General features: G+C 47.6%; 1 protein-coding gene across 6 annotated transcripts in view; it reads left to right on the forward strand.

Moving 5' to 3' along the window:
- Positions 1–27,403, forward strand: part of CPPED1 (calcineurin like phosphoesterase domain containing 1) — a 257,223-nt gene that overhangs the window by 171,102 nt on the left and 58,718 nt on the right. For 3 of the 6 annotated variants that reach the window (XR_008475348.2, XR_013524653.1, XR_013524656.1), the window contains one exon: positions 539–1,457. The gene's annotated coding sequence lies outside the window, so the exon portion shown is untranslated. Of the gene's footprint in view, positions 1–538; positions 1,458–1,880; positions 1,943–7,656; positions 7,796–27,403 lie in introns of those variants that run through there. The other 3 variants (XR_013524652.1, XR_013524654.1, XR_013524651.1) reach the window with 2 other exon arrangements.

Genomic DNA, 27,403 nt, shown 5'->3' on the forward strand with positions numbered 1-27,403 from the left:
TTCAAGGGGGATATCTCAAAGCAACAGGAAGAAATGTGAAGAAATATTTAGATGCAAAGATTTTAATTGCAACAGTACTTATAAGAGTAAAACTTAGAAATAACCTGAGTTAAGCAATACAGTAAATGAACATCAAGAAATACGAAGCAACCTGTAAAACAGTGTTTTTGAAGAGATCTCCACCACATAATGCTTAGTCATATGCTAAGTAATGTAATATTCGGCTAAATGCAATGTGAGATGCTGGATTGGGTGGTGGGACAGAAAAAGGACATCAGTGGAAAAGCTGATGAAATTCAAGTACAGCCCATAGTTCAGTTAATAGTAATGTGCCAATATTAATTTCTTGGGTTTTATTTAATAAATGTATCATAGGCATGTAAGACGTTCATATTGGGAGGACTGAGTGAGAGATGAAGGAGAATGGTCTCTACTGTCTTTGCAACTTTTCTGTCAACTTGGATTATTCCTAGATAAAAATGCCATTGAAAACTTAACCTGGAGGTGTTAGAAATGTTCTTTTTTTTTTTTTTTCCAGATGGAATCTCGCTCTGTCTCCCAGGCTGGAGTGCAGTGGTGCAGTCTTGGCCTCACTACATCCTCCACCTCCCAGGTTCAAGTGATTCTCCTACCTCAGCTTCCGAAGTAACTGGGATTATAGACACCTGCCACCATGCCCGGCTAATTTTTGTATTTTTAGTAGAGATAGGGTTTCACCATGTTGCTGGGATTACAGGTGCGAGCCACTGTGCATGGCAGTGTTCATTATCTTGATTGTCATGGGTGTATACAAGTATGAAAATATATTACACACATGAAATAGATGCTATTTAATTATGTCAGTTATACCTTTTATGTCAATTATACCTTAATGGATCTTTTTTAAAAAAAAATGCTGTATTTGGTAAGCTCCTCACTGTGCTAAAGTATATACATGGGAAACAAACTGGATGAAGAAATATGAACATATTAATGGATGTTGGTGTCTGTGGCTAGTAGGATTATGAGTGATTTTAATTTTTATTTTACTTTATTATTTCTTGAGACAGAGTTTCTCTCTGTCAGTCAGGCTGGAGTGCAGTGGTGCAGTCATAGCTCACTACGTCCTTGAAGTCCTGGGCTCAGGTGATCCTCCAGTCGCAGCCTCCAGAGGAGCTGAGATTGCAGGTGCACGCCACCACACCTGGCTAAATTTTTTATTTTTTGTAGAGATGGGGTTTCACCATGTTGCCCAGGCTGGTCTCAAACTCCTGGCCTCAAGCGATCCTCCCACCTCAGCCTCAAAAAGTGTTGGGATTACAGTCCTGAACCACCACACCGGGATGGTATAATTTTTATTTTTGTATTTGGCTGTAGTTTTCAAATTCCCTGTAATGGGCATGCAAGACTTGAATACAGAGGGGACCCGCTGTGTTCAAACGGCCTGATGTATGATAATAAACCATTGTTTCCCTGTATGTAAAGTTTCTGGCTCATGGTTGGGGGTGAGAACTGAGTCCCTCCCTTGCTTGCTGAGACAATGCGATAAAACACAAAGAAGAAAACCCGTCAAAACTGAGACCTCTCCGATCTCCTGGTAATAAAGAGCCCAGAAATAGACACACTGAGACCGGAATCCAGGAGGAGGAGTCCTCTGTGTGGGTCAGGGTGGGAGGAGACGGTATTCAATGCTTGCGAAAATGCTGATTCCCAGGCCCCACCAGCAGCAGCACTGGCTTTGGGGCAGGGCCAGGAGGTGTTTCTCAAGCACCCTGGCGAAGCCAGCACAGGTGGTGGAGGTCGAGGCTCCACCCTGGGGCCCGAGTTTGCCTCGGGCTTGCACAAAGCTGGGGCAGGTGTAGGTCATATTAACTGGCCCCTTATTAATCGTCCATGTTCAGGCGCAGCTGCACCTCCTTGGATCCTCCATAGCCGCCAGAAGACGCTCCGGGAAGTCAGAGAGGTGAGTTTCTCCCTCGCTCCGCAGACCTCAGACAAGCCATTTCCATTTTCCTAGTGACCCAACCCTGGAGCAGGCCCCTGAGCTGCCAGTCAATCAGGGGACTCAGTTGGCTGCTGAAGTTCAGGAAGGAGAAGGAGCGAGGGCGTTGCTTGAGAAAAGCTTGGTGTGGCAGGAAGAGGCAGAGGCAGAACATCTCAGGGGACAAAGGCCAGAGCGAGGCTGGATAGTCTTGGTTACAGTGAGCACAACAGGGACAGAGAGGAGCCAGTGGCAAAGGCCAGAAGAAGGCCTTTTTTGTTGTTGGTTTTTTTGAGACATCGTCATACTCTGTCAGGCTGGAGTTCAATGGTGCAATCTCCATATCTGCTCACTGCAACCTCCGCCTCCTGAGTTCAAGTGATCTCTCTTGCCTCGGCCTTCTGAGAAGCTGGGATTACAGGTGCCCGCCACCATGCCCGGCTAATTTTCATATATTTAGTGGAGATGGGTTTCACCATGTTGGCCAGGCTAGTCCCGAACTCCTGACCTCAGGTAATCCACCCACCTCGGCCTCCCAAAGTGCTGGATTACAGATGTGAGCTGCCGTGGCTGTCCTGGAAGAAGCCTTTTTTAACGTGGGAGCTACACATTTTGGGTACTGTTCTTGGAGACAGGGTGGGCGTGCAGAAAGCAGAACGATACCCCTTTGGCTCCCCCCCTCTGCAGGCAGTGACTTAACTAGGAGGCAGCTCCAGAGGCTACATCAGGGGAGCCCCCACCACTTCCTGGGTCATCATTCATCCCTGGAAACGGAAGGGTCTAAGTCCTGGTTCTGGCAGTCCCTATACTTGTGCCAGCTTCCCTCGAGCAGGCCCACATTGCCCCTTCCATCCAGTCTAGGAAAACACCTACTCCTCCCGGGCGGTCGTGACATAAAAGCCCGTTCGAGAGTGGGGCAGGTCCTGGCATCAGAAGCTTCACTGGAAGTAGAGAGACTGGGACCCCTGTTCATCAGCAGGTGTATCAGGGGCAGGGGGGTGTGCCTCGGATGTCAGCCACATCCCTGGCTCCTACACACTAGTGCCTGGTAGCAGCCCCTGAGTTGTGACAATGAAAGTGTCTCCAGACATTGGCAGATGTCCCCTGGGGGACACAATCAATCCTGGCTGAAACCGCTGACCCTGGAAAGATCCTCTTTTTTTTTTTTTTGAGACGGAGTCTCGCTGTGTCATGCACACTGGAGTGCAGTGGCGCCATCTCAGCTCACTGCAGCCTCCACCTCCCAGGCTCCAGCAATCCTCCCACCTCTACCCACTGCCCCCCAGAGCCCCCACTACCAAGTAGCTGGGACTGCAGGCATGCATCACTACACCCAGCTCATTTTTGTATTTTTTGGTAGAGATGAGGTTTCTCCATGTTGACCAGGCTGGTCTCAAACTTCTGAGCTCAAGCGATTCACCTGCCTGGGCCTCCCAAAGTGCTGGATTATACATGAGCCACGAAGCCGGCCAAGAGAGATGCTCGTGAGGCCTGAGGAGATAAGTCGTGGTGCTTTTCTGCCCAGAACCCTCCTAAGACTTTGGTCTCACTCAGAGTAAAATCTGGGCCCTGAGCCTCTGAGTCACCTGCCAGCCACCCCCAGCCCTCGCCACCAGTCTCGCTGGTTCTCAAAGGCACCAGGCATCCCAGCCTCGGGGGCTGTGCCCCTGTAGTTGCCTCTGAATGTCCCTGCTGGGATGTTCTTGCCATCTTTGCTTTGCCCCTTGAAGCAGGGCAAAGGGATCCTCAGTGCCCAATGGCTAAATGGAGAGAGAGCCTCACTGGCTGACCTCCTAGTCACCAAGCTGTAGGCTTTCTTCTGGGCGTGGCCTTTGCTCAGATGTTTCTAAGCATTTTGCCTGGTGCCTGGCACATGGTGCAGTGTTTGAAAAATGTTAACCTGCCATCATTACCTGCCAGATCTAGGCTCTTTGCAACCTTCACTTTCCCCGCAAGACCAAATCAATCAGCATTCTGTTAAAATCTCTCGTTGTGTGCCTTTTTTTTTTTTTAGATAGAGTCTCTCTCTGTCGCTCAGGCTGGAGTGCAGTGGTGTGATCTAGGGTCTCTGTAACCTCCCCCTCTGGGATTCAAGCTATCTTCGTGCCTCAGCCTCCTGAGTAGCTGGGACTACAGGCATCCGCCACCACGCCCGGCTAATTTTTGTGGTGTTAGTAGAGGCTGCGTTTCACCCTGTTGGTTAGCTGACCTTGATCTGACCTCATGATCCACCCTCCTCAGTCTCCCAAAGTGCTGGGATTACAGGCATGAGTCACCACACCCGGCCTCAACGTGTCCTTTTTTTTCTTTAAGTTAAAGGTTTCTCAGCCAGGTGCGTTGGCTCGTGCCTGTAATCCCAACACCTTGGGAGCTCAAGGCAGGAGAATCACTTGAGCCCAAAAGTGTGAGTCCAGCCTGGGCAACATAGTGGGACCCAGTCTCTGCAAGAAGTAAACATTAGCCAGACATGGAGGTAGTGGCGCTATACGGGAGGCTGAGATGGGAGGATGGCTTGAGCCTGGGAGGTCCAGGCTGTGTTGAGATATGATTGTACCACTGTACTCCAGCCTGGGCCAGAGTGAGGCCTGTCTCCAAAACAAAAGAAAAACGTCTTTCTACAGTATCTGTTGAGCTTATGTCTCACTGGGCTAATCCAAATATATTAGGTTATGCTGCAGTCACAAATGGCAACATCCCAGTGGCTGACCCACCCAAGCCTCCTCTTGACTCTCTCAGTGCACTGACTACACTGCCCTCCATGTGGTGCCTGAGGATCCAGGCAGGTTCTACTCTGATTCCACCCGCTCAGTCTGTGGTCCCCAAGGAGGAAGCTGAGAGTCATGCCCCAACTTCTAATTGCTTCAACCTGGAGTTGACACCTGTCACTGACGTTTTGGACAGATCACATGGTCCCAGCTGACTGCAGGGGGCCTGGGAAGTGGCGAGTGAGGGAGGCAGCACGTGCGAACTTGGTGATGAGTCAGTGTTTCTGACAGTCGCCCACTAGGGATTTACCTCCTGGGAGTCGGAATTGTCAACGAAATGGTTAAAATAACAGGCACTATAGATATAAAGAAACCAAAGCGGACTGTGTTCTGAGCCAGTTTTGAGGGTGACAGCCCAGAAACACCGACTTAGTGCAAACCAAGAAGCCTGGAGTGGACGAAGAAGCAAAAGTGACATTCTTATAATTCTGACTGGAAAGGTGTGACGTGAGGAGGGGGGCTTCCAGGTCCTACATAGATAAGTGACAAATGGTTGCATTCTTTTTTCTGTTGTTTTTTTTTTTTTTTTTTGAGATGGAGTCTTGCTGTGTCACCCAGTCTAGAGTGCAGTGGTACAATCTTGGCTCATGGCAACCTCCACCTCCTGAGTTTAAGCAGTTCTCCTGCCTCAGCCTCCCAAGTAGCTGAGATTACAGGCATCTGCTACCAAACCTCGATAATGTTTGCATTTTTGGTAGGGATGGGGTTTCACCATGTTGGCCAGGTTGGTCTCAAACTTCTGATCTCAGGTGGTCCATGCAGCTCAGCCTCCCAAAGTGCTGGGATTACAGGCATGAGCCACTGTACTACCCAGCCGCATTCTTTTGAGTTGCTGATTAGCCTCTCCAAAGAAGCCAATCGGATAAGCATTTTTCTCGGTCAGCAGAGGCCTGACTTTGAAGCGAATGGGAGGCAGGTTGGCCCTGAGCAGTTCCTGGCTTCACTTTTCCCTTCAGCTTAATGATTCCTTTTCCTTTCATAGAATATTGGATAAAAAATTGGTTGGATGTGATGGCTCACACATGTAATCCCACCATTTTGGGAGGTCAAGATGGGCAGATTACCTGAGTTCAGGGGTTCAGGACCAGCCTGGCCAACATGGTGAAACCCGTCTCTTCTAAAAATACAAAAATTAGCCAGGCGTGGTGCCATGTGCTCGTAATCCCAGCTACTCAGGAGACTCAGTTGAACCTGGGAGGTGGAGATTCAAGTGAGCCGAGATTGTGCCATTGCATTCCAGCCTGGGTGACAGAACAAGACTCTGTCTCAAAACTAAAGTTACAAGTATGAAGGCCTCTCAGGGTCTGCAGAGGGATAACTGAGTCTCTCCTGCCTTTGCCCTTCATCTGATGGCAAGGTTGTGGTCGTTGCACCGCAATGACATACCTGATGAATGCCAGCCTGACTGGCAAGGGCTCAGATTTCATTCATAGGCTTAGTTCCTATTATCCATATGTCCAGCCTACAGCTTTCTTGGGCTGCTTTTTAAGAAATCGTTCAGGTTTTCCTTTTTCTGACAGGTTCACATCTGTCTTACTCATTTCTGTATCCCAGTTGCCTCAGCACACAGGAGGTGTCTCATAAATGGTGTTTGCCTTTAAGAATAAAGGAGAAAGTGTTCCAAGTGAACTCTAAGTTCAGGGTGTGGTGTAGTGCCCCCAACTCTGCTGTTGACTTGCCTTGCGGTTTGTGACATGCCATGGTTACCTTGGTTTTTGTTTTAATCTGTGAAATGCAAATGTTAGCACCTCAGCCATAGGCTTGGAAGAGACTTGCATGTGGGAATACAGGCAAATGCTTCATGTGCTTCTGGAGCAAGGTGGGGGCCCAATGATCCCAACACAGTGGTCTCTGGAATGGCTTATTATGGGTCAAGTGCACAGTAATGAAAGGACTCTTGGCCGGGCATGGTGGCTCATGCCTGTAATCCCAGCACTTGGGGAGGTCAAGGTGGGCAGATCACCTGAGGCCATGAGTTCGAGACCAGTCTGGTCAATGTGGTGAAACCCAATCTCTACTAAAAATATAAAAACTATCCAGGCATGGTGGTGGGTGCCTGTAATCCCAGCTACCTAGGATGCTGAGGCATGAGATGGCTTGAACCTGGGAGGCAGAGGTTGCCAGCAGCTGAGATCAAGCCACTGCCCTCCAGCCTGGGCCACGGGTTAAACTCCATCTCAAGAAAAAAAAAAAAAAAAAGACTCTTGCTCAACACATTGTGGATAATAGTCTAGTAGGGCCATGGACCCCTGAGACCAGGACCATGATCATCTCAGAGGAAGAGATGGAGGCATGCGGTAAACACGGCCTGGTGGGCCTCCCCTGCATCACCACCCTCCTGGGGAGGGAACAGTCTTCCACCAGATCCCAGCCCCACAGCTTCCCAAGCTGTTTGCCTTTCAGTGACTCACTTGTTCTCTGTAAAATGGTGATTACAGTTCTGACCTCACAAGTAGCTGTGAGAATTAAGTGAGCATCTATATAAGGTACCTAGCACAGTAGCTCTTTACATAGATACAGGTCAATTCCCACGTGGGGGTTTCCTTCTTATCCTTTGTGCCGTCTTGGCCAAATGTCTGAGAAGAAGCAATGTCCCAGGTGGGGTCCCGCTGACCCAGTCCTCAAGGAGCTCTGGGCACCATGTTGGTGACTGGGGGAGGGAGCTTGCACACACAATTGGCACAGAACCTTGGGGAACGGGGGAGAGCATGGGGCTTGGGGCCAGTTAGGTCTGGTTCCAAGGACGAGTGACTCTTTCCGTACTAATACTGAAGCCCTAATATGTCCTTTTCTGAGCTTGTTTCCTGCATGTAAGTGGAAGGGGTACAGATGATTGATTTAAAAATGCAAAGCATTTAGCACACAGTCTACTTGATAAAAGGAGTCTGTTGCTTTTAGTATCATTCTTATTCCTGTTATTACAATTTACAGTGTGAGAACTCAAGAGGTGGCAGTTGAGTAAGAACTGGGCTGTGTGCATCGTGGTGAAAGTCACAGCAAGAACAGGGAAGATCCAGGGGATGATCAATCGGAGGAGGACTGGAAGGCACCTGTGGATGAGGCCAGGAGGGTGAGTCTGGAAACCCTGGTGAATATTGATCAGAGAGCGCCGTGGTGTCAGGGCTTGGGAGATTCCAGAAAGAGCTGCCTCCATCTGCAGTGGGGACCTGGGTTGGGCAGGTGTACGTATCACAGAACTGCAGCCTTCAGTATGGCAGCCACCAGCCACAGGTGTTTGATGCATTTGAAGAATGGCCAAGGTTGGGTGGGGTGTGGTGGCTCAAGCCTGTAATCCCAGCACTTTGGGAGGCTGAGGTGGGAGGATCACTTGAACTAAGGAGTTGCAGACCAGTCTGGGCAACATGGTGAAACCCTGTCTCTCTACCAAAACTACAAAAATTGGCCAAGCATGTGTAGTAGCTGGGACAAATGCCTATGGTCCCAGCTACTCCAGGATGCTGAGGTGGGAGGATCACTTAAGCCTAAGAGATGGAGGCTGCAGTGAGCTGTGATCGCACCACCACACTCCAACCTGGGTGACAGTGTGAGACCCTGTCTCAAGAAAAAACCATGTGGCTGGGGTGACAAAGGAACTGAGGCTTGAATTGTATTAATTTTAACCACTCCTGATTAAGTTGTAAGAGCTGTTACTCTTTCTATTATTGGGAAACTTAATATGTTTGAAACAACTTGAGTATGTGAATATCTTTACAATGGAAAATTTTATGAAACTTACGTTTGTAGTAAAAAAAAAAATTGCATCTGGATTGAGATACAGTAGGAGCCTAAGATACAAATCTCAGAGAATTAGTACCACTTAAAAAAAATGAATAGCTTATGAATGTTTATAGTGACTTGAAATAATACTCTTGATTTACTGTGTTAGATACAGTATTAAAATGACACATGTTTCTTTTTAAAGGGGATTTTAGTAACCTTAAAAGTTACGTATATGGCTTGTATCTTTTTCCTTTGGACAGTACTGCTTGGAATGGTTTATCCTACTTTCTCTTTGTCAACATTAAGTATTTTATTTTCATTTTGGACCAGTTTGGTGGCCAAAAACAAATGGTATTACATTTGTTTAAATTTCTCCACCTGCCACCTGAGGTCAGATATGTTCTTGGGTCTGTTGGCTTAATTCTAGAAACTGTGTGCCTATTCATGTAGAATTGTTGGTCTTTTCTACCTTGCTGTGTGGAAGATCTTTCTATACTGCATATGTGCTTATTGCTCTTTCAGATTTGTCTGCCTTTTGATTTTTGACTTTTATCATTTGATATAGAGAAGTTAAGGTTTTTATGGTTACACATACAAAATATTTTCTCTATGTTCAGGAAGCTTTTTTTATGCTTTCATTTCTACAACTTGGCTGATTATTTCATCTGGGCTTTTAGAATGTGGTATGAAGTGTGTATCCAACTAATGGGAAATTTGGGGGACAAAACAGCTTCTATTTGTAAATGGGTTTTTAATTATTCAGTTTGTTCATCCTTTAGTCTTGGAAACAATCTTAAAAATCGAGACACAGTCCTCTCTGTTACCAGCGACAAATCCGTAAATGTCTGCAGAAGAAAGGTTTTTTTTTTTTTTTTTTTTTTGGTCAGAGTCAAAAAAAAAAAAAAAAAGTTGAGCCTGATGCCCAAGCTGGAGTGCAGTGGTGTGATCTTGGCTCACTGCAACCTCTGCCTCCCAGGTTCAAATGACCCTCCTGCCTTAGCCCCCTCAGCAGCTGGGACTAGAGGTGCATGCCACCATGCCCGGCCAATTTTCGTGTTTTTAGTAGAGACAGGGTTTCACCAGGTTGGCAGGGCTGGTCTCAAACTCCTGGCCTGAAGTGATCACCCACCTCAGTCTCCCAAAGTGCTGGGATTATAGGCATGAGACACCATGCCCAGCCAGAAGAAAGAATTTGACCCAGGGGCTTATGGCAGAAGAAGAGACAGACCGAGGCAAGTTTTAGAGCAGGAGTGAAAGTTTATTAAAATGTTTTAGAGGAGGAATGAAAAGAAGTAAAGTACACTTGGAAGGAGGCCAAACAGGTAACTTGAGAGATCCAGGCACCGGCTGACCTTTGACTTGGGATTGTATGTTGGCATGCTTCTGGGGTCCTGGGTCCCTTCTTCCCTTCCAAAAAAAATTAGCCAGGTGTGGTGGCATGTGCCTTGTAGTCCCAGCTACTCAAGAGGCTTAAGTAGGAGGATGTCCAGTGGCATGGACAGTGCCACTTTGACAAACTTAATTGTGAAAGTCTGTAACAGCACCAAGTTCATAAATAATTGCCTGTATTTCATTCTATTTAGATAGTTTGAGGTTCCGCTAAAGGTTACTTTTGTGTGTGATGGCATAGTGTTCCAACATACTGATTTTTCTGGATGCATGGGCCGTTGTCTCAAGACTATTGAAGTCCTTCTCTGCTCATTTAACATTTAATAACATACATAACAGTTAACAAATGTTAAATACCCCCTTTAATATATGTTAAACCTCCGTGTCTCTACCCAGGTTTGCATTCTTTCATTGGTTTGTATGTTCTTGCCCTGGTTTCATGTAGCTTCGTAATGTGTTTTTGGTATCTAGTAGCAAAAGTTTCCCTTTCTTTTTCCTTAACAAAATTGTCCTAGCTCATCTTCTGCATTTCAGAGTAAGTTTTTCAAATTCTACAGAGAATTGACATGGGACTAGGGATGTGATGTATTAAATTCATAAAATTTGGGAAGAATGGACTGACATAATTGAGTCTTTTTCATTTACGAGGATGATATATCTCCATCTATGTCAGTCTCCTGTCATTCAGTAAAGATTTACAGCTTTCTATATACAGATCATTTAAAATAAGGCTTAGCTTTGTGACTGTTTTTAAAAAGCTTCCTGTCATATCTTTGACTTGCTTGTTCGTTTCTATGTTGATATAGTGCGGCTACTCTGCTCAATGTAAACGTTTGTCAGTTTTTTTCCTGAGTATTTTCTAGCTGGGACAATTAAATCATCTGTAAATAACAGCAATGTTGTATCTCCCTGCTACTTAAAATTCTCATTACATAAGCTACAACCTGCAATGCAATTTTGAAAAGTAGCAATGGGCAGGGTGCAGTGGCTCTGGCTTGTAATCCCAGCACTTTGGGGGGAGAGAATGGCTTGAGCCTAGGGGTTCGAGACCAGCCTGGGCAACATGGCAAAATCGTGTCTCTGCAAAAACTACAAAAAAAAAAAAAAAAATTAGCCAGGTGTGGTGGCATGTGCCTTGTAGTCCCAGCTACTCAACAGGCTGAAGTAGGAGGATCCTTCCAGCCTGGGGAGGTCGAGGTAGGAGGATTTGAGCTTGGGGAGGTTGAGGCTGCAGTGAGCCATGATTGTGCCACTCCACTCCAGCCTGGGTAACAGGAGACTTTGTCTCAAGAAAAATAAACAGTAATGAAGACATGCATCTTTGTCTTGTTATTTTAAAAAAATTGTAACTTGGGGCCATCTTAAGGGTATTAATTCAGTTCCTATTGATCAGAGAGTTACATCACGCTGCTCTATCTATCCAAGCTTTACATTACATTTTAATATAGATGGCAGAGTCATCTGACAGTCACTTTTTTCTTTATTGCCCTCTCTTTTGATGTCTTTGCTCATGTTTAAACATGAGAACAGTAACTTGGTTTGGCATAAAATTGTCAGGTCATGGCTCAGTCCTTTAAACTTTGTTCTATTCTGGATTTTTTTTTAAACTGGCCTATTGTGGTTAACATTTTCTTATCCTGGATATATGCAGAATTGTTGAACCTCATGATATAAGAACTTTGCCAAGATAGAGAGCTGCTTTCACCAGTTTCGTTTATCCTTTCTGATCTATAAAATGAGGAGTATTTTCACCTCCAAGTTTCTTCAGCTATGTCCTTGTTAATTCTGTTTTAATTACTAGGAAAAGCATCAGTTTCATGATTCACTCTTTCTTGTCCTCCATATTCGTTACCATCTTTTTGGGTCTTCTCCTTTGTGATGTTTTCTGGTCCGTGGCCGTTTCTTCTGCTTTATGGGACAAATGGACTTTCTAATGTTATTTCTGTTCGTTATCTCCAATGCTGAGTTACTGACTACCCCACCCTCCCCTCCTTCTTTTTAAGACTACAGTGGTATGATCACAACATCCACCTCCTAGGCTCAAGTGATTCTCCTGAGTATCTGGGACTATTGGTGCATGCTACCATGCCTGGCTCACTTTTAAAGTTTTGTAGAGATAGGGTCTTGCTATGTTGCCTAGTGTTAGATGTAAAATTTTCAGTGCCACAAAAGAAGTAGCACTCGAAGATAAATTTCCTCAGCAAGGCAATTTACTTCTGCAGAAGGGTGCGGCTCACAGATTTAACAGTGGTGAGTGCACACCTGGACAAGGGAGGGGAAGGGGTTCTTATTCCTGATGGAGTTCACCCCTACTGCTGTATTGTTCCCCTGTTAGCTAGGGTTAGACAGCACAGTCTAGACTAATTCCAACTGGCTATTTTAAAGGGAGCGGTGGTATGAGACACCGTGGTGGGGTACATGGTTTGGTGGGAAGGACGGTTACGAACAGGCAAGAGCAGTAACGAGGGGTCAAAGCAGATGACCAGAGCAGGTGACCAGATAAGTCAGGATGGAGCAGGGGGATGGAGGAACACATGTGAGCTACTGATTAGAACTGGTGAAAAAGGTTTTTTACTGAAACTACAAGTTAAACTTCAAAATGGAGAATTGAGTAAGAGAGCTGAACATACTGACACACTGATTCTTTGAAGAGAAAGTTGACGTTCACTCTATCTAACACTAGGATGGTCTCAAACTCCTGGAGAGCCATCCTCCTGCCTTGGCCTCCCGAAGTGCTGGGGTTGTAGGCATGAGCCACCACCCCTGGCCTGACCCTCTCTTCAGTGCAGTCATGTCTTCTGTGACAAGGTTCTCTTTTAATTTGGGGGAATGGCTTGTTTTAGGCAAAAACAAGGTTTCTTAGTCTTTTTCAGTGATAAGAACGTCTTGCAGGTATGATAATGGATTATATGTGCACATCATGACTCAGATGCTTTGATAGGCATCATCTGATTTGATTACCACAGTCATGCATTAAAGAGATTAGTGTATCCTTTTTTAAAGGATACACTAAGAGGTGAACTAATAATGTTCTGTAGCTACTGAATGTTGTAATTCGTAGGTTAAAGTAGAGAGTCTTTAACTCCTAGTCCCCATATCGGCTGACCACTGAATTGCCCAGGCAGCTTCCTAAATGCATTCTTGCTGCAGTACTAGTCACTAGATCTGCCTACAGAAAGTACACGCAGGTGCGTGTGGAAGGCAGGAGGGCTGAGGGTTCAAGAGCAAAGTCTCTAGACTCAGAGCATGTGGCATACATCTGCAACCCCGAAAATCCTAAACAGATTTCAGTTAATCTAGAAAGTTTATTTTGCCAAAGTTGACATGCCCATGACACACAGCCTCAGGAGGTTCTGATGACATGTGCCTGAGGTGGTCAGAGCACAGCTTGGTTTTGTCCATGCTGGGGAGACAGGAGACGCCAATCAACATATGCAAATGAACACTGGTTAGGTCTGGAAAGGCAGGGCAGGTCTCGAAAGCCAGGACAACTGGAAACAAAGGTGGGAAGGTGTGAGCTCAGGAGGAGACTTCCAGGTCCTATGTAGACAACAGACAAATGGTTGTGTTCTTGTGAGTTTCTGGTTAGCTTTCCCAAAGGAGGCAATCAGGTGTGCATTTTTCTCAGTGAGCAGAGGCGTGACTTTGAATAGAAAGGAAGGTAGGTTGGCCCTAAGCAGTTCCAAGCCTGACTTTTCCCCTTAGTTTAGTGATTTGGGGTGCTCATGACATCTTTTCCTTTCACACCTCTGAGATTGCCTACTGTGTTACTTGAGCCTCAGTTTCCACATCTGTAAGTGGAGGATGACAGTACCTAGGGAGAGTGGTAATTAGTAAATAAGATAACCCACATATATCATAATACCCAGCACACCATAAATACTGAAACTCTGCCTTTGTTTAATTATAGCCATTCCCATCACTGTTGTTCCATAATACTTTGGAACAGAAATGGACAAGTCACATTTAGACCTTTGACCTCTTCGCCAGCCCTTTCCTTCCTCTCCATTGATTATCTCCCATTGGGTAACATTCGTAACATTTATAAAGGTTTACAAAAGTTTTTGTTTCTTTGTTTCTTAAGAGATGGAGTCTTGCAGTGTTGCCCAGGTGGGTCTCGAAATCCTGGACTCAAGCAATCTGCCCACCTCAGCCTCCCTAAGCCCTGGGATTACAGGCATGAGCCACTCACTGCACCTGGCCAAGGTGGTTTTTTGTTTTTGTTTTTTTTTTTTATGTAACTTACATTTTGTTAAAGACTTAGATTATGGTTTTTATGGAGTTTTTTACCCTGAGTCCTAAGCTAACTTGGCTGGCTCTGAAACTGGAGGTATGTTCACGAGAAAACTAGGACTCGCACATCACGATTTTAGTATACATGGTTAAACACTCATTGTTATTGCAGAATCCATTCTTTCTCCATGATTTCAAGCTACAAACTGTTACTGCATAACCTCGTCTGAAAACAGCCCGTATGCCTGCGGAGGGCAGATGTGCATGATCACGGCTTCGGCCCTGAGCGTCATGCTGCTTTTCTCTTGGGAGAGTGGATTCCAAACATAGCAGCTGCCAGAGGCTTCTCATGGACCAAGAGGTGGTGGAGGGCATGGAAGGAAAAGAGATAAGCATCATATCTTGGTCCCTGTCCCTCAGCCCTTGAGTTCAAAGGGCAGAGGCATCCAAATATTTGTCAGATTAATAAATTAATAACATCTGGTCTCCCTCAGAGCACAGCCAAGGTCTATATCTCCTATTCCTCCCCCTCTCTCTGGCTTGATCTGTGGTTTTCATCTAATTTGCAAAAAATTGCATTGAAATGACAATCTCAAGGCTGAAAGAGACTTTAACCTCAAGCACCATGTAGCCCAGTAATATTTTTTTTGTGTGGAGGTGAGGGTTGTGGAGATGGGGAGGAGGAGTAAGAAGCTTTCTGGTTCTGTTGTCAGAGGCATTTGAACCAGAGCAATTCCAGTGAGGGTTCGGAAAATGAGGCTGGGACTTGCCTGGCTGCATTCTGGAGTGTAAGGTATCTCTAGCCTCTAGATGTTTATGGTTAAGGGAACAGATTCATAACACTAAAGAGACCCAGACTTGGGAGTGTCCCAATATCCCGGTATCTTGAACAGAAGTGTTACATGTAAATTTTCATTGCCTCAAAAGAAGTAGCACTTGAATATAAATTTTCTCAGCAAGGAAATTTACTTCTATAGGAGGGTGCATCTCACCAATGGAGCAATGGTGAGCATGCACCTGGACAAGGGAGGGAAGGGGTTCTGACTCCTGACAGAAGTCGCCCCTACTTCTGTGTCATTCCCCTATTGCTAGGGTTAGACCACACAGTCTAAGTTAATTCCATTGGCTATTTTAAAGAGAGCAGGGGTATGAGCTGGAGTGGCAGAGTAGGTGGTTTGGTGGGAAGGACGGCTACTGAAGAGGTCAGAGCAGGTGACCAGGGGTAACTCAGGTCAGAGCAGGTGACCAGGGGAACAGATGTGAGCTACTGATTAGAACGGGCAGGAAAGCTGTTTACTGAAACTAGAGGCAAAGGGGCAAAGAGGACCAGGAAGTTAAACTTTAAAGTGGAGCTGAGCATACTGACACACTGATTCTTTGAAGAGAGACTTGGAGTTTACTCTAACAGAAGCATTCCTAATTTTGGTTTAAAGATGATAATACGGATTCTTGCAAAGTACAGTGATTAAGAAAATTATTCCTTTATCACAAATCTTGTAGCAGAGCATGTCTCTCCCCATGAGCTCTCTCTCTGTTTTTGTTTTTGTTTTTTTTTAAAGACAGTCTTGAACTTTTCCCAGGCTGGAGTGCAGTGGTGCAATCCAAGCTCACTGCAACCTCCACCTCCCGGGTTCAAGTGTTTATCCTGTGTCGCCCTCCCGAATAGCTGGGATCACAGACACACACTACCACCCTTGGCTAATTTTTTATTTTTTAGTAGAGATGGGGTTTCACCATGTTGGCCAGGCTGGTCTCGAACTCCTGACCTCAAGTGATTCACCCACCTCAGCCTCACAAAGTGCTGGGATTACAGGCATGAGCCACCATGTCAAACCCCCCCCCCCCCATGATCTTATTTATCCTATATAAAGGAGTGTTGTACTAGGGTGGACACACTTCCCCTCTTCCTTTCAGGAACGCCCTACTCTATGGAGTAACCATACTGTCACTACTTTACTTCCTTAATAAACTTGCTTTTGCTTTGCCCTGTGGACTCGCCCTGAATTTCTTGTGCAAGATCCAAGAACCCTCTCTTAGAGTCTGGATCGGGACCACTTGCCTGTGACATTGCTGTGTCTCTTTTCCAACAAAGCAGCCTCCCTTATCAGTTTATTCTAACTGCATTTTGTGTGTGGAGCCCTAAAACCAGCTGGCATCTCCAGGCCCCTTAAGATCTAGGTATTATTTGGTGAGTTTTCTTAATCTCCCATTTCATGGGTTTTTGGAAATTAAAAGTGTCCTCCAAGATTTTCCCAATTCCCAGCTGCTTCTAACATTATCATTGTTACAGGAAAGGGGTCCTGGATCTCACAAAAGGAAGAATTCAGAGCGAGTCTGTTGATTAAAGTGAAAGCCAGGTTATTAGGAAGGAAAGGAATGAAGTGTGACTGCTCCACAGAGCAGCTCTGAGGGCTGCTGGTTGCCGTTTTTATGGTTATTTCTTGACATGCTAAACGAGGGGTGGATTATTCATTCCTTCCCTTTTTTTTTTTGAGATGGAGTTTCGCTCTTGTTACCCAGGCTGGAGTGCAATGGCGCAATCTCGGCTCACCACAACCTCCGCCTCCTGGGTTCAGGCAATTCTCCTGTCTCAGCCTCCCGAGTAGCTGGGATTACAGGCACGCGCCACCATGCCCAGCTAATTTTTTGTATCTTTAGTAGAGACGGGGTTTCACCATGTTGACCAGGATGGTCTCGACCTCTTGACCTCGTGATCCACCCGCCTCGGCCTCCCAAAGTGCTGGGATTACAGGCTTGAGCCACCGCGCCCGGCCCATTCCTTCCCTTTTTAGACGATATAGGGCAACTTCCTGACACTGCCATGACATTTGTAAGCTGTCAGGGCACTAATGGAAGTGTAGCAGTGAGGACGACTCGTCACCATCTTGGTTCTGGTGGGTTTTGGCTCCTTTACTGCAACCTGTTTTACCAACAAGGTCTTCATGACCTGTGTCTTGTGCCGTCCTCCTATCTCATCCTGTGACTAAGAGCGTCTTACGGTCTGGGAATGCAGCCCGGTACTTTCAGCCTCATTTTACCCAGCTCCTATTCAAGATGGAGTTGCTGTGGTTCACACACTTCTGACATCATCACCCCATTAGAAATTCTTTCTTAGGCTGAAGGGGTCAGCAGACTGCCTGGGCCACCTTGTGTCACCGTACTGTGCTGGGTGGAGGCTACCGCCCCTTATAGACTTTGTCTCTTGGGCCTCGAATACCCAGCAGTGACTTTGCAGGGTCATCTCACTGCACAACAGGTCACTACCCCAACAGGAGCATCGAAGCCCAGACTGGGTCAGGCCCAGCAGAGCATAGGGAAACGAGAACAGGCTTTCGTGTTAGAATCCGGGCTGTGTGACCTTCGGCAACTTCCTTAACTTCTCTGAGGCACTTATTTAATCTGGAGAATGGGGCTAAATCTTGGTGAGTTATTCTGAGGATAAATGTAAGGCAGCCGATAGCGGTAAACAGCAGATTAAAGGTGAACACCTTTATTCAATCTTCAGCACAAAATCTGTTTGTTTTCTTACCACACCTCCCTTCCTTCCCCACTTTGTAAAGGACAGAGGAGGACACACACCTCATTGTTTCAGATCTAACATGCACCCCCATCCCCATGACTGGCTTTCAGTAGATTATTTACAGGGTTGCAGAGGTCAGCCAACTTTGGCCCGCCTGTTTAGTAAATAAAGGTAAATTGAACAGAGCCTTGTTCACACTTGAGTGTTGAATAGTTGCACGAGAATCTCGTGGCTTGCAAAGCCTAAAATATTTACTATTTGGCCCTTTAGAGAAAGAGTTTGCCATCCTCTGGCTCATAGCAGTTATTCTTTCCAGAGCTGGGATTCAGGCGGCCTCAGTTTGTCTAATCAGATCTGCATTCAGTTGACTGAATCAGCTAACAAGGGTTCACTGCTGTGGGTTCACGGTGTGCTTGGAGAGGGGAGTGTGTGTGGGGTGGTCACAGCCTTAATCCACAGCCCTGCTTCCAGGAAGCTTTCGGTCCATTTGTGTGTGGATTAACAAGGCAAGCTGGGCGCGGTGGCTCACGCCTATAATCCCCACACTTGGGGAGGCAGAGGCAGGAGGATTGCTTGAGCTCAGGAGTTGAGACCAGCCTCAGCAACGTGGCAAAACCTCATCTCCACTAAAAATACAAAAATTAACCAGGCATGGTGGCATGTGCCTGTAATCCCAGCAATCTGGGAGGCTGAGGAGGGAGGAGTGCTTGAGCCCAGGAGGCAGAGGCTGGAGTGAGCTATGATTGCACCTTTGTACTGCCGCCTCGGTAACAGAGCAAGACCCTGTCTCAAAAATAAAAACAAAGCCATGAGAGCCACAGGCCAGAGCTTTAATCTAGACTTGTACACTGATTTGCTTCAAACTTTTAATCTGTCTGGGCCTCAGTTTTCCCATCCATTAAATGGCAATAGTAATAGGAGCCACCTCCCACCCCTATACCATCAGTGTAAAAACTGAATGAGTTATTTTTCTTTTAGAAGTTCTTGATTTGAACAGCATTTGGGCAACACGTGATCTCTCACTTCACATCCACTCCCAACTTTGCCTGGAAAATGTGTTCACCCCTAGAATGACCTGAGGGACCCCACCTCGGGTCCATCTGTCCTTGTGCCAGCCTTCCCACCTCAGTTCCTTCTTTTCCCCACCTGCATTGCCTGCTCTGGCCAACTCATCATTGTATCATGACTGGGCCTCTGCCTGGACCCCGCCCCTACCGACCCCCAGTGCTGACCAGCTGCTGCAGGTGACCGCGTTCTCACTGAGAAGACCAAGGGCCACTCTCTAGGTGGAAACCATGGGAACAGCATCTGCCTGCTAAGGGCATCAGCAAGGACACCTGGGTCCCTGCAGCCCAGACCTTGAGACGGCTGCACTTTAAAGTAAATTGGGGTCACCGAGTCTACATCTGTCCCAGTCCCTCCCATTTCCCAAAGCCCTGGAGCAGATGGTGGTCATTTTCCTCCATTCCCCTCCAGCCACTCCTCATTAACGTGTGCCTTTCTCCGCTGGGGCCTCTCTTAGCAGATGGTAAACGAGGACCCTGTTCATGTCAAATGTTCCTGCAGGGACAGAGGAGGAACTTTAAAGAATGTCAGCAGTTTTGGGAGTCTGTTGTTGAGGGGAGGACGTGATGGAAGGGATGTTCCACCCCCATACCTCCTTCATCCCATCCCTACCCTGAGTCCGAAAGGGCAGCCACCGTGGCCGCCCCTGGGATCTGTCCTCCGGTGCTTCTCCTGCATGGGGGCCCTGGGCTGGGCTTCCAGGCCCACCTGTGTGGATGCTGCCATAGCGGCCTGTTGGGGCTGCTTGCATCTGCTTTCGTGTTCCAGTCAACCCCACAGCAGCAGTGTGGGATTTACGAAAGGGGGACTGGGGGAGGCCAAGCACCGTCCAGTTGTTCCTGTTTCCCAATACTGCTCACCACGCACCTCCCTCCACCTGGAGGCAGCCAGGGCTGAGCAGCTCTCCCTGCACCTTGGGCCCTGCCCCCAGCCCTTCAAAGGTGTCTACCTGCTAATCCTTGGAACCTATGTAGGACAAAAGGAACTTCATTAGCAGCTGTGATTAAGGCATCTGAGATGGAGATTATTCTGAATTATCCAGGTGTGTCAAACAGAATCACTCTGTCTTGGAGACAGAGTCTTGCTCTGTCCTCAAGGCTGGAGTGCAGTGTCGTGATCTTGGCTCATTACAACCTCCGCCTCCTGGGTTCAAGTGATGCCCCTGCCTCAGCCTCCCGAGTAGCTGGATCTACAGGCACGTACCACCATGCCCGGCTAGTTTTTGTATTGTTAGTAGAGACAGGGTTTCACCATGTTGGCAGGCTGGTCCTGAGTTCCTGACGTCAGGTGATCTGCCCCCGGCCTTAATCACAGAAGCTCCTAAAGGCAGAGAGCCTGTCTCAGCTGTGTTCAGAGACAGACGCTACAGGGCCCTGAGAAGTGCAGCAAAGCTGGGAGGAGAGGTTTTGAAGTGAGGGGCTACTTTCACCTGGCTTTGGAGATGAAGCAAAGAGTCCGCAGCCCAAGGAATGTTTTAAGCTACTGACTGCTCCCGTTTCAGCAGCAATAGGAGCCTAATACAGTGTTTTACCTAGGGATGGAGTCTTCGGGGAACAGGGCAACAGGGCACATAGGTCTTCCACTTCTCTAGACGGGATCACATTGCTCTCTTTCAAAAGTCTGAAATGAGTCTCTCTGGGGTAAAACCAAGTTGTCAGCTGCATTCCTTTAGGAAGTTCTAGGGGAGACTGTTGCCTTTTTTCCAGCTTCTAGAGGCTGCACGCATTCCTTTGGCTTGTGGCGCCTTCCGTCCTCAAAGAGCATCTCTTGGCAATGGCTTCCTCTGCCTTTCTCTTCTACTTCTAAGGGGCCCTGTGATGCTGCTGGGCACACCCAGCTAATCCAGGATAACCTTCCCATCTCAGCTGGGTGGCAACCTTGATCCCATCTGTATCCTTCATGCCCTCTTGCCATCACCAGATCCTTAGGGTGTTGCTTCACCAGCTGGAAGTCCCTGTGGCCAGCGGTGCCTTCTCTCTGAGCATTGCTTGCACCCACTGGGCTCATTCTGCCCACTTGGCCCAGCAGGCTGCACTTGGCTTATGCCACTGCCCAAGATCCTATACCTGCGAAGGGTGAGCCAGGCACAGAGGGGTGAAGAGCATGTGCGTGAGCAAGCGCAGGTCTGGCCACTGCACACAGCCTGACATGTTGGCTGCTGCAGCAGGGCAGGCAGCTGCGGGCACTGGCACAGGTGTGGGCTCTTTGCAAGGCTGTGCTTGGACCAGATGTACCACACATGGCTTCCGCTATGGATTCCTGCATCTGAATAGGGGAATGTAGCGGCACCCAGAAGCTTGGAGACACCAGGAACTGCTGAGCCCCAAAGATGGTGTCACAGCCCTGGTTTGGGGAGTCCTAGGTCTGGGTTCCCTGGAGGGCCCACAGCTCTTCTCTTCTTGTCGCCTGCACTGTGGCAAGTTAGTGGGGGGTGGGGGGCATGTTTCAGCCTTGTTTGTGTCACAGCTCCTTCAGTCCCAGCGTTCAGTGGGTCCCAAGTTCTTGGCCTGTGTCCTGGAAGAATGAGGTACATGGATAACTGGAGGGTGAGCAAGGTGGAGAGGAGCTTCGTTGAGCAACAGAACAACTCTCAGGAGACCAGCAGTGGGTAGCTTCTTTCCGAAGGCAGGTTGTCCTGATGAGTGTCCAGCTCTCAGCGGAGAGGAGACCCGAAGTGAGTAGCTCCTTCCCACCGCTGGTAGCCCTGACTTCTGTTCAACTCTGGCTGAGTCTGGGGTTGTTACAGGCTCAGAAGAAAGGAAGTGTGTGCTGATTCGTCCACAGGTAGCTACGAGCAGGCGCAGGAGAATACTAGAAGTTCTGACTGTAGGCTGCAGACTCCACCTGGAACTGACAGCCCAGGCTTCAGGCCATCCCTGGCTTGAAGGTGAGGTTTCCCCAGGGACCTGCACCTTTGCGCCCAGAAACTGCTGGGCCTCCCACCATCAACATGCTGTCCATGGTGCCCAGCCTGTTTGTGCTGAGGGGTTCTTGCAGGCCTGTGCTAAGATGCCCTCAGCCACCCAGACCTCCTTCCTGCCCTCTTTGGCGCCCAAAGTCCAGAGGGGGCCAAGGCTGGGGTGGGGGTGGTGGTGTGTGTGGGTGTTTCAGTATCGCCCTGAGCACACGTACACCTGGCGTGGTTACAACAGTGCCCAGGCTTGGTCACAACTTTGCTTTGAAATTAGAGTGCAGGGAGAGGCCAAGAAGTGGGATCAGGCACTTCTGGGCCTCTGGGGGCAGGGGAGGCTTCCCAGGCCCCTGAGAGCACAGGGATGCCCAGGTCCAGAGCCATGGATGGGCGGCTGCAGCTGTGCCCAGGAGGGCGGGCTCCCACCTGTTCCCAGTTCCTGCTGGCTCTGGATTGGGCAGCCCTGGCCACACCTCCCCCTCTGCAGCTGGCACCCTGGCAGTGGCTGCTCCAGATGTGCTGCTGCTGCCATCACCATGTCCCATGACAGGTGCCAGGGATGAGGAGTTAGATGCCTGCAGGGGCCATTTTTCTGCCTACCACAATGTATTAGGCTTGTACATTTCTGCCAGCCTGGCATGGCTAAAATGGGAAATGACTGTGGTCTTAATTTGGATTCATCGGAGGCATGTTTTTGTATGAGGAACAGTAATGTCTTGAGGCTTAGAAGCGGTGATAAGCGTTAACATGCTCTTAAGTGTTACTTAAGTGTTATTGACTTTGGTATTTGTGGACTTTAAACGAAGAGTGCTAACTTGGGAGTTGGCCACCTTGGGTGTGAGTCTGGCCCTCACTCTCCTATTTGTGTGGCCTTGCTCTGGGAGTCACTTCCCACCTCACATGGTAGCTCTAAAATGTGTTAGCCACCGGTCCCTGTGAGTAATAGATGCTCAAACAATATGACTTTGAAACCAGGGAAGACGAGCAGGATCAAGGGTGGGATCTGCTGTGTGAGGAGGAGGACAGAGTCTTCTTGAACTATAGAGTCCTCAGTCTGAGAACCCAAGAAAACAAAGGCCAGCCTGTGTCTCCAGGCCTCCTTTCACCTTGATGATTGCCATTCCCATGGGATGAAGCTCCCCAATGGTGGGAGGCTGATCATTTAAGCAGTATTCACATTATCTACACGGCAGCCAACCTGTAGCCAAAGGTGGATGCTTCATTGTCCAAACAGTGCTCTTACTTGAGGTGTAAGAGGCTGGCTCACCGAAGCTGAGCTGTGTGTGTAAGATCTTGTGATGTTTTTTGAGTAGAAGGAAGAGTTAGGATTGCTTTTAGTAACTCAACCTCAGATGGAAATCCTGGATCTCTTTAAAGCTGCTGTGTACAGTTGAGCAGGTTGTACACAATTCCAGAATGTCCTTTGATGGAACCAGTAGGAGGTGAAACCTGACCTGTGCCCTACTCGCTAAGCCTGTAAAGCTAATTGTAGGGCTGCATCTGTGTAGGGGAAGAAACATCTCTTTCTCATTTACACAGAGGCAACTTACAAGTTAACAGCAACTTTGTCCCTTGCAATATTCAACCAAAGTTCTTTTAATGCATTTGGGGCAGTGAGAAGTGGGTTGTTCTAGGTCTCTGCCAGAAACCTGGAAACTAAGCTTGTGTTGTATCTATACAAACAAGGACTTAAAGCACAGTGGGTCTTACTTTTTGGCACCATGTGGTGATGGACACACATTGATGTGATATACCTGAAAATGAAGGATTCCTTTGTCACTGATGTTTCCTAAGAGATAGAAAACTTACTTATGGATGTCATGGGACTTGAGGGCTCTCCCGCATTCCTTCTCTGACAGCCTGGTAAGGTTTATCTTTTGTGGGCTGATTGGGAGTTTGTGAAGGATACGGGAGATCAGCAAGGAAGACCTATTGTGACTGGGACGTGGCCAGAAATTAGTCTTACAGGCTGGACACAGTGGTTCATGCCTGTAATCCCAGCACTTTGGGAGGCTGAAGCAGGTGGCTCATTTGAGGTCAGGAGTTTGAGACCAGCCTGGCCAACATGGTGAAAACCCCATCTCTACTAAAAACACAAAAAATTAGGTGGGTGTGGTTGGGGAAGGGTGCATGTAATCCCAGCTACTTGGGAGGCTGAGGCAGGAGAATTGCTTGAACCTGGGAGGTGAAGGTTGTAGTGAGCTGAGTCCACATCACTGCACTCCAGCCTGGGTGACAGAGTGAGACTCTGTCTCAAAAGGAAAAAAAGAAATTAGTCCCATGGCCACGCTTAACTTCCAGGAGGCTAGGAAACATAGTCTGTATAGTCTGTATCCTGGGTGGTCATGTGACCCATTGAAAACTGGATGTTGTGTTCTAGAAGGAAGCAGGAATGGATATTGGTGGCTTCAGGGATGTCCACCACAATGGCTTCCAGAAATGCTCTGGCTACTGGGAAGTTCTCACAATGTGCGGGCAGAGTGTTACATACTTCCTCAGCCCAGCTGCATGGTCCAGCCCAGTTCAGCCATCTTTAACAGAAAGCTCTACAAAGAGGTGGAAGAAAAGGACATGAAGATGAAAGGATGGACACGGCCCTAGTTGCCTTTGGTCCCATTCTCTCAGCCTGAATCCCAGGGCCCACTCTCTCAGCCTGAATCCAGGGCCCATTCTCTCAGCCTGAATCCCAGGGCCCATTCTGTCAGCCTGAATCCCAGGGCCCACTCTCTCAGCCTGAATCCAGGTCCCATTCTCTCAGCCTGAATCCAGGGCCCATTCTCTCAGCCTGAATCCCAGGGCCCATTCTCTCAGCCTGAATCCCAGGGCCCACTCTCTCAGCCTGAATCCAGGTCCCATTCTCTCAGCCTGAATCCCAGGGCCCCTCCTCAAGAGGAGTGTGGCTGGTGACACCTGTGAAGGTAATGACCCTCTTGGGACAGAACGTTGGGCTGTTGGACTAGAGTTCATTCACTACCATTGTACTCGTAGAACTGGCTGAGAAAAGTCTTACAAGCTCCATCTAATGCGAGATTGCCGTGATGGGGTCTGTGTGCCCCAGAGGACACATAAGACCAGTCGTTGGGTAGATGTATAAATCTAAAAGTCTACTTTTGAAAATCTCATTATTTCAAAATTTTCCTTTGGGGTACGTGTTGTAATATAAGTAGCATATTGGAATACATTTTATCATTTCTAAACTGAAAATCTGTTAGGAGTTCATGCTCAGAATTTTTGCTGACAAGGGCACGTGACAAGAACATGTGAAAGCACTGCACCAAAGGGAGGGAGGTTGACATTACTGTAGTTCCCTTCACGCTAAGGCCCCTTCTGGGCCACCATCCTTCTGTCCATCTGAACCAACCCCTCCCCTAAAACCCATGCACCAGAATCACGGCTGGGGGCGGTGGCTCAGCCTGTTTGGGAGGCAAACGCAGCACGATTGCTTGAGCCCAGGAGTTTGAGGCCAGCCTGGACAATATAGTAAGACCTCATCTCTACCCCCCAAAAAATGAAACGTAAATTAGCTAGGCGTGGTGGCGTGTGCTTGTTGTTTGTCCCAGCTACTTAGGAGGCTGAGGTGGGAGGATCACTTGAGCCTGGGAGATGAAATCTACAGTGAATCTTGATTGTACCACTGCATTCCAGCCTGGGTGACAGAGTGGGACCCTGTCTCAAAAAAAAAAAAAGAATGGAAGGGTGCCTGTCTTGCGTACTGAAGTTAATATAGTACAGATTTTTAGTTCGGAGAGTCTAGTTGAATATTAATATTAGAAATTAACACACTTGTCTGGTCATATCCCGTCATCTGGCACAAAGTTTCCTCGGATATTGTCCTGGTCTGTTTCCTGAAAGTGTGGGGTCTCTGCCTCCACATGTCCATTTTTATCCCACGCTTGTGTTATTGATGACAATGGAGCTGTCTTGAAGCTAATGCTTTACTTTTCATTACACAGCACGCTAGACCTCGAAGGCAAACCATTTACACACAAAATACGGGCCGATGAGAAGCCAGCCTTTCAGACAGTTGTGTTTTTTGGTGCTTCTTTAACGATTTTACCTTTCAAGCTAATTTTTGCAGTTGATTTAGAAGAGCAAAGTTGCTGAGAGCGGAGAAGAGCATGGTTATTGTTCGTCCTGCGGTTGGGCCTGATACTTGTCTGTGCATCCACCCAATAGATGACTGGGAGTTAGGAATCTAAAGAGAATAAAACACATGGCTGCCTTGCAAGAGGGCACATTCTAGTGGGTAGAGAGATGGGAGCAAATAAATAAGAAATACATGTTATGTCTGACCATCATGGAGAAACAACGTCAGGAATGCCAGGGCTGAAACATGCTATGTCCAAAGGTCACATAACAGCTTTAAATGAGCCAGGCATGGTGGCTCATGCTATAGTCCCAGAAGCTTGGACCCAGGGTAGGCAGACCACCTGAGGTCAAGAGTTCGAGACCAGCCTGGGCAACATGGTGAAACCCCGTCTCTACTAAATAATAAAAAAAAAATTAGCCAGGTGTGGTGGCAGGCACCTGTAGTCCCAGCTACTCGAGAGGCTGAGGCTGGATAATTGCTTGAACCCAGGAGGCAGAGATTGCAGTGAGCTGAGATCACGCCACTGCACTCCAGCCTGGTGACAGGGTGAGGCTCCGTCTCAAAAACCAAACAGCTTTAAATGGGGTAACTTGGGAAGGCCTCACTGGGAGAGCGACATTCTGGGAAAGACTTCAAAGAGATCAGGGAGGGAGCCATGGTAATATGGAGGGTGGCTTTCTCAACCTCAGCACCATGGGTGTTTGAAGCTGGATAACTCTTTGCCTTGGGTGCCGTTCTGTGCATGGTAGGGTTTTTAAAGCAGCATGATTAGCCTCTGGCCAGTGAATGTGAGTGGCACCCCCTGCCACTTGGCTGGATAAGGCTACCTCCAGGCACGACCACACGTCCACTGGGGAACAGGGTGTTGGAGAATTCCAGTTTGACCATGTCTAGGCCAAAAGTTACTATTTCCTGCCTTTTACATTTTAGGATTTTGATGAGTATGAAGTGCTGCCTTAATTTGCATTTTCCTGATGACTAATGACTCAATGCTTTTTCACGTATTTATTAGGCACTTTTTTTTTTTTTGTCACAGAGTCTTGCTTTGTCACCCAGGCTGGAGTACAGTGGTGCAATCTCAGCATACTGCAACCTCCGCCTCCCAGGCTCAAGCAGCTCTCCTGCCTCAGCCTCCTGAGTAGCTGGGTCTACAGGTACCCACCACCATACCTGGCTGATTTTCATATTTTTAGTAGAGATGGGGTTTCACAATGTTGTCCACGATAGTCTCGAACTTCTGACTTCAAATGATCCTCCTGCCTCAGCCTCCCAAAGTGCTAGGATTACAGGCATGAGCCACTGCACTCAGCCTATTGGCCATTTTTTAGTGAAGTGTCTTGTCAGGTCTTTTGCTCGTTTTTCAATCGGGTTGTTGTTACTGCTTTGTAGGAGTTCTTTATTTCCTGGATGTAGTTGTCTGTGGGATAGGATATTGCACGTGTATTTCCCACCCTTGGGTCTTGAAGGCCGTGATTTGTATTTGCTTTCTGTTGATGCATGAAGAATGATCACAAACACAGCAGATTGAAACTGCCTACATGGATTGCTCTTCTGTAGAGAGAGGTTAGCAGAGCACGGCTAGGTTCTCTGCTCAAGGTGTAATATAGCTGGACTGAATTCTCACGTGGAGGATGTGGGGAACACACTTCCAAGCTCATTCTCTTTCTGTCTGTCTGTCTGTCTTTACTTTTTCTTCTTTCTTTTTCTTTCTTCTTTTCTTTTCTTGGAATCTCCCATTGCTGCCCAGGCT

Source organism: Callithrix jacchus, chromosome 12 (genome assembly GCF_049354715.1).
Source record: "Callithrix jacchus isolate 240 chromosome 12, calJac240_pri, whole genome shotgun sequence".
Lineage (NCBI taxonomy): Eukaryota > Metazoa > Chordata > Mammalia > Primates > Cebidae > Callithrix > Callithrix jacchus.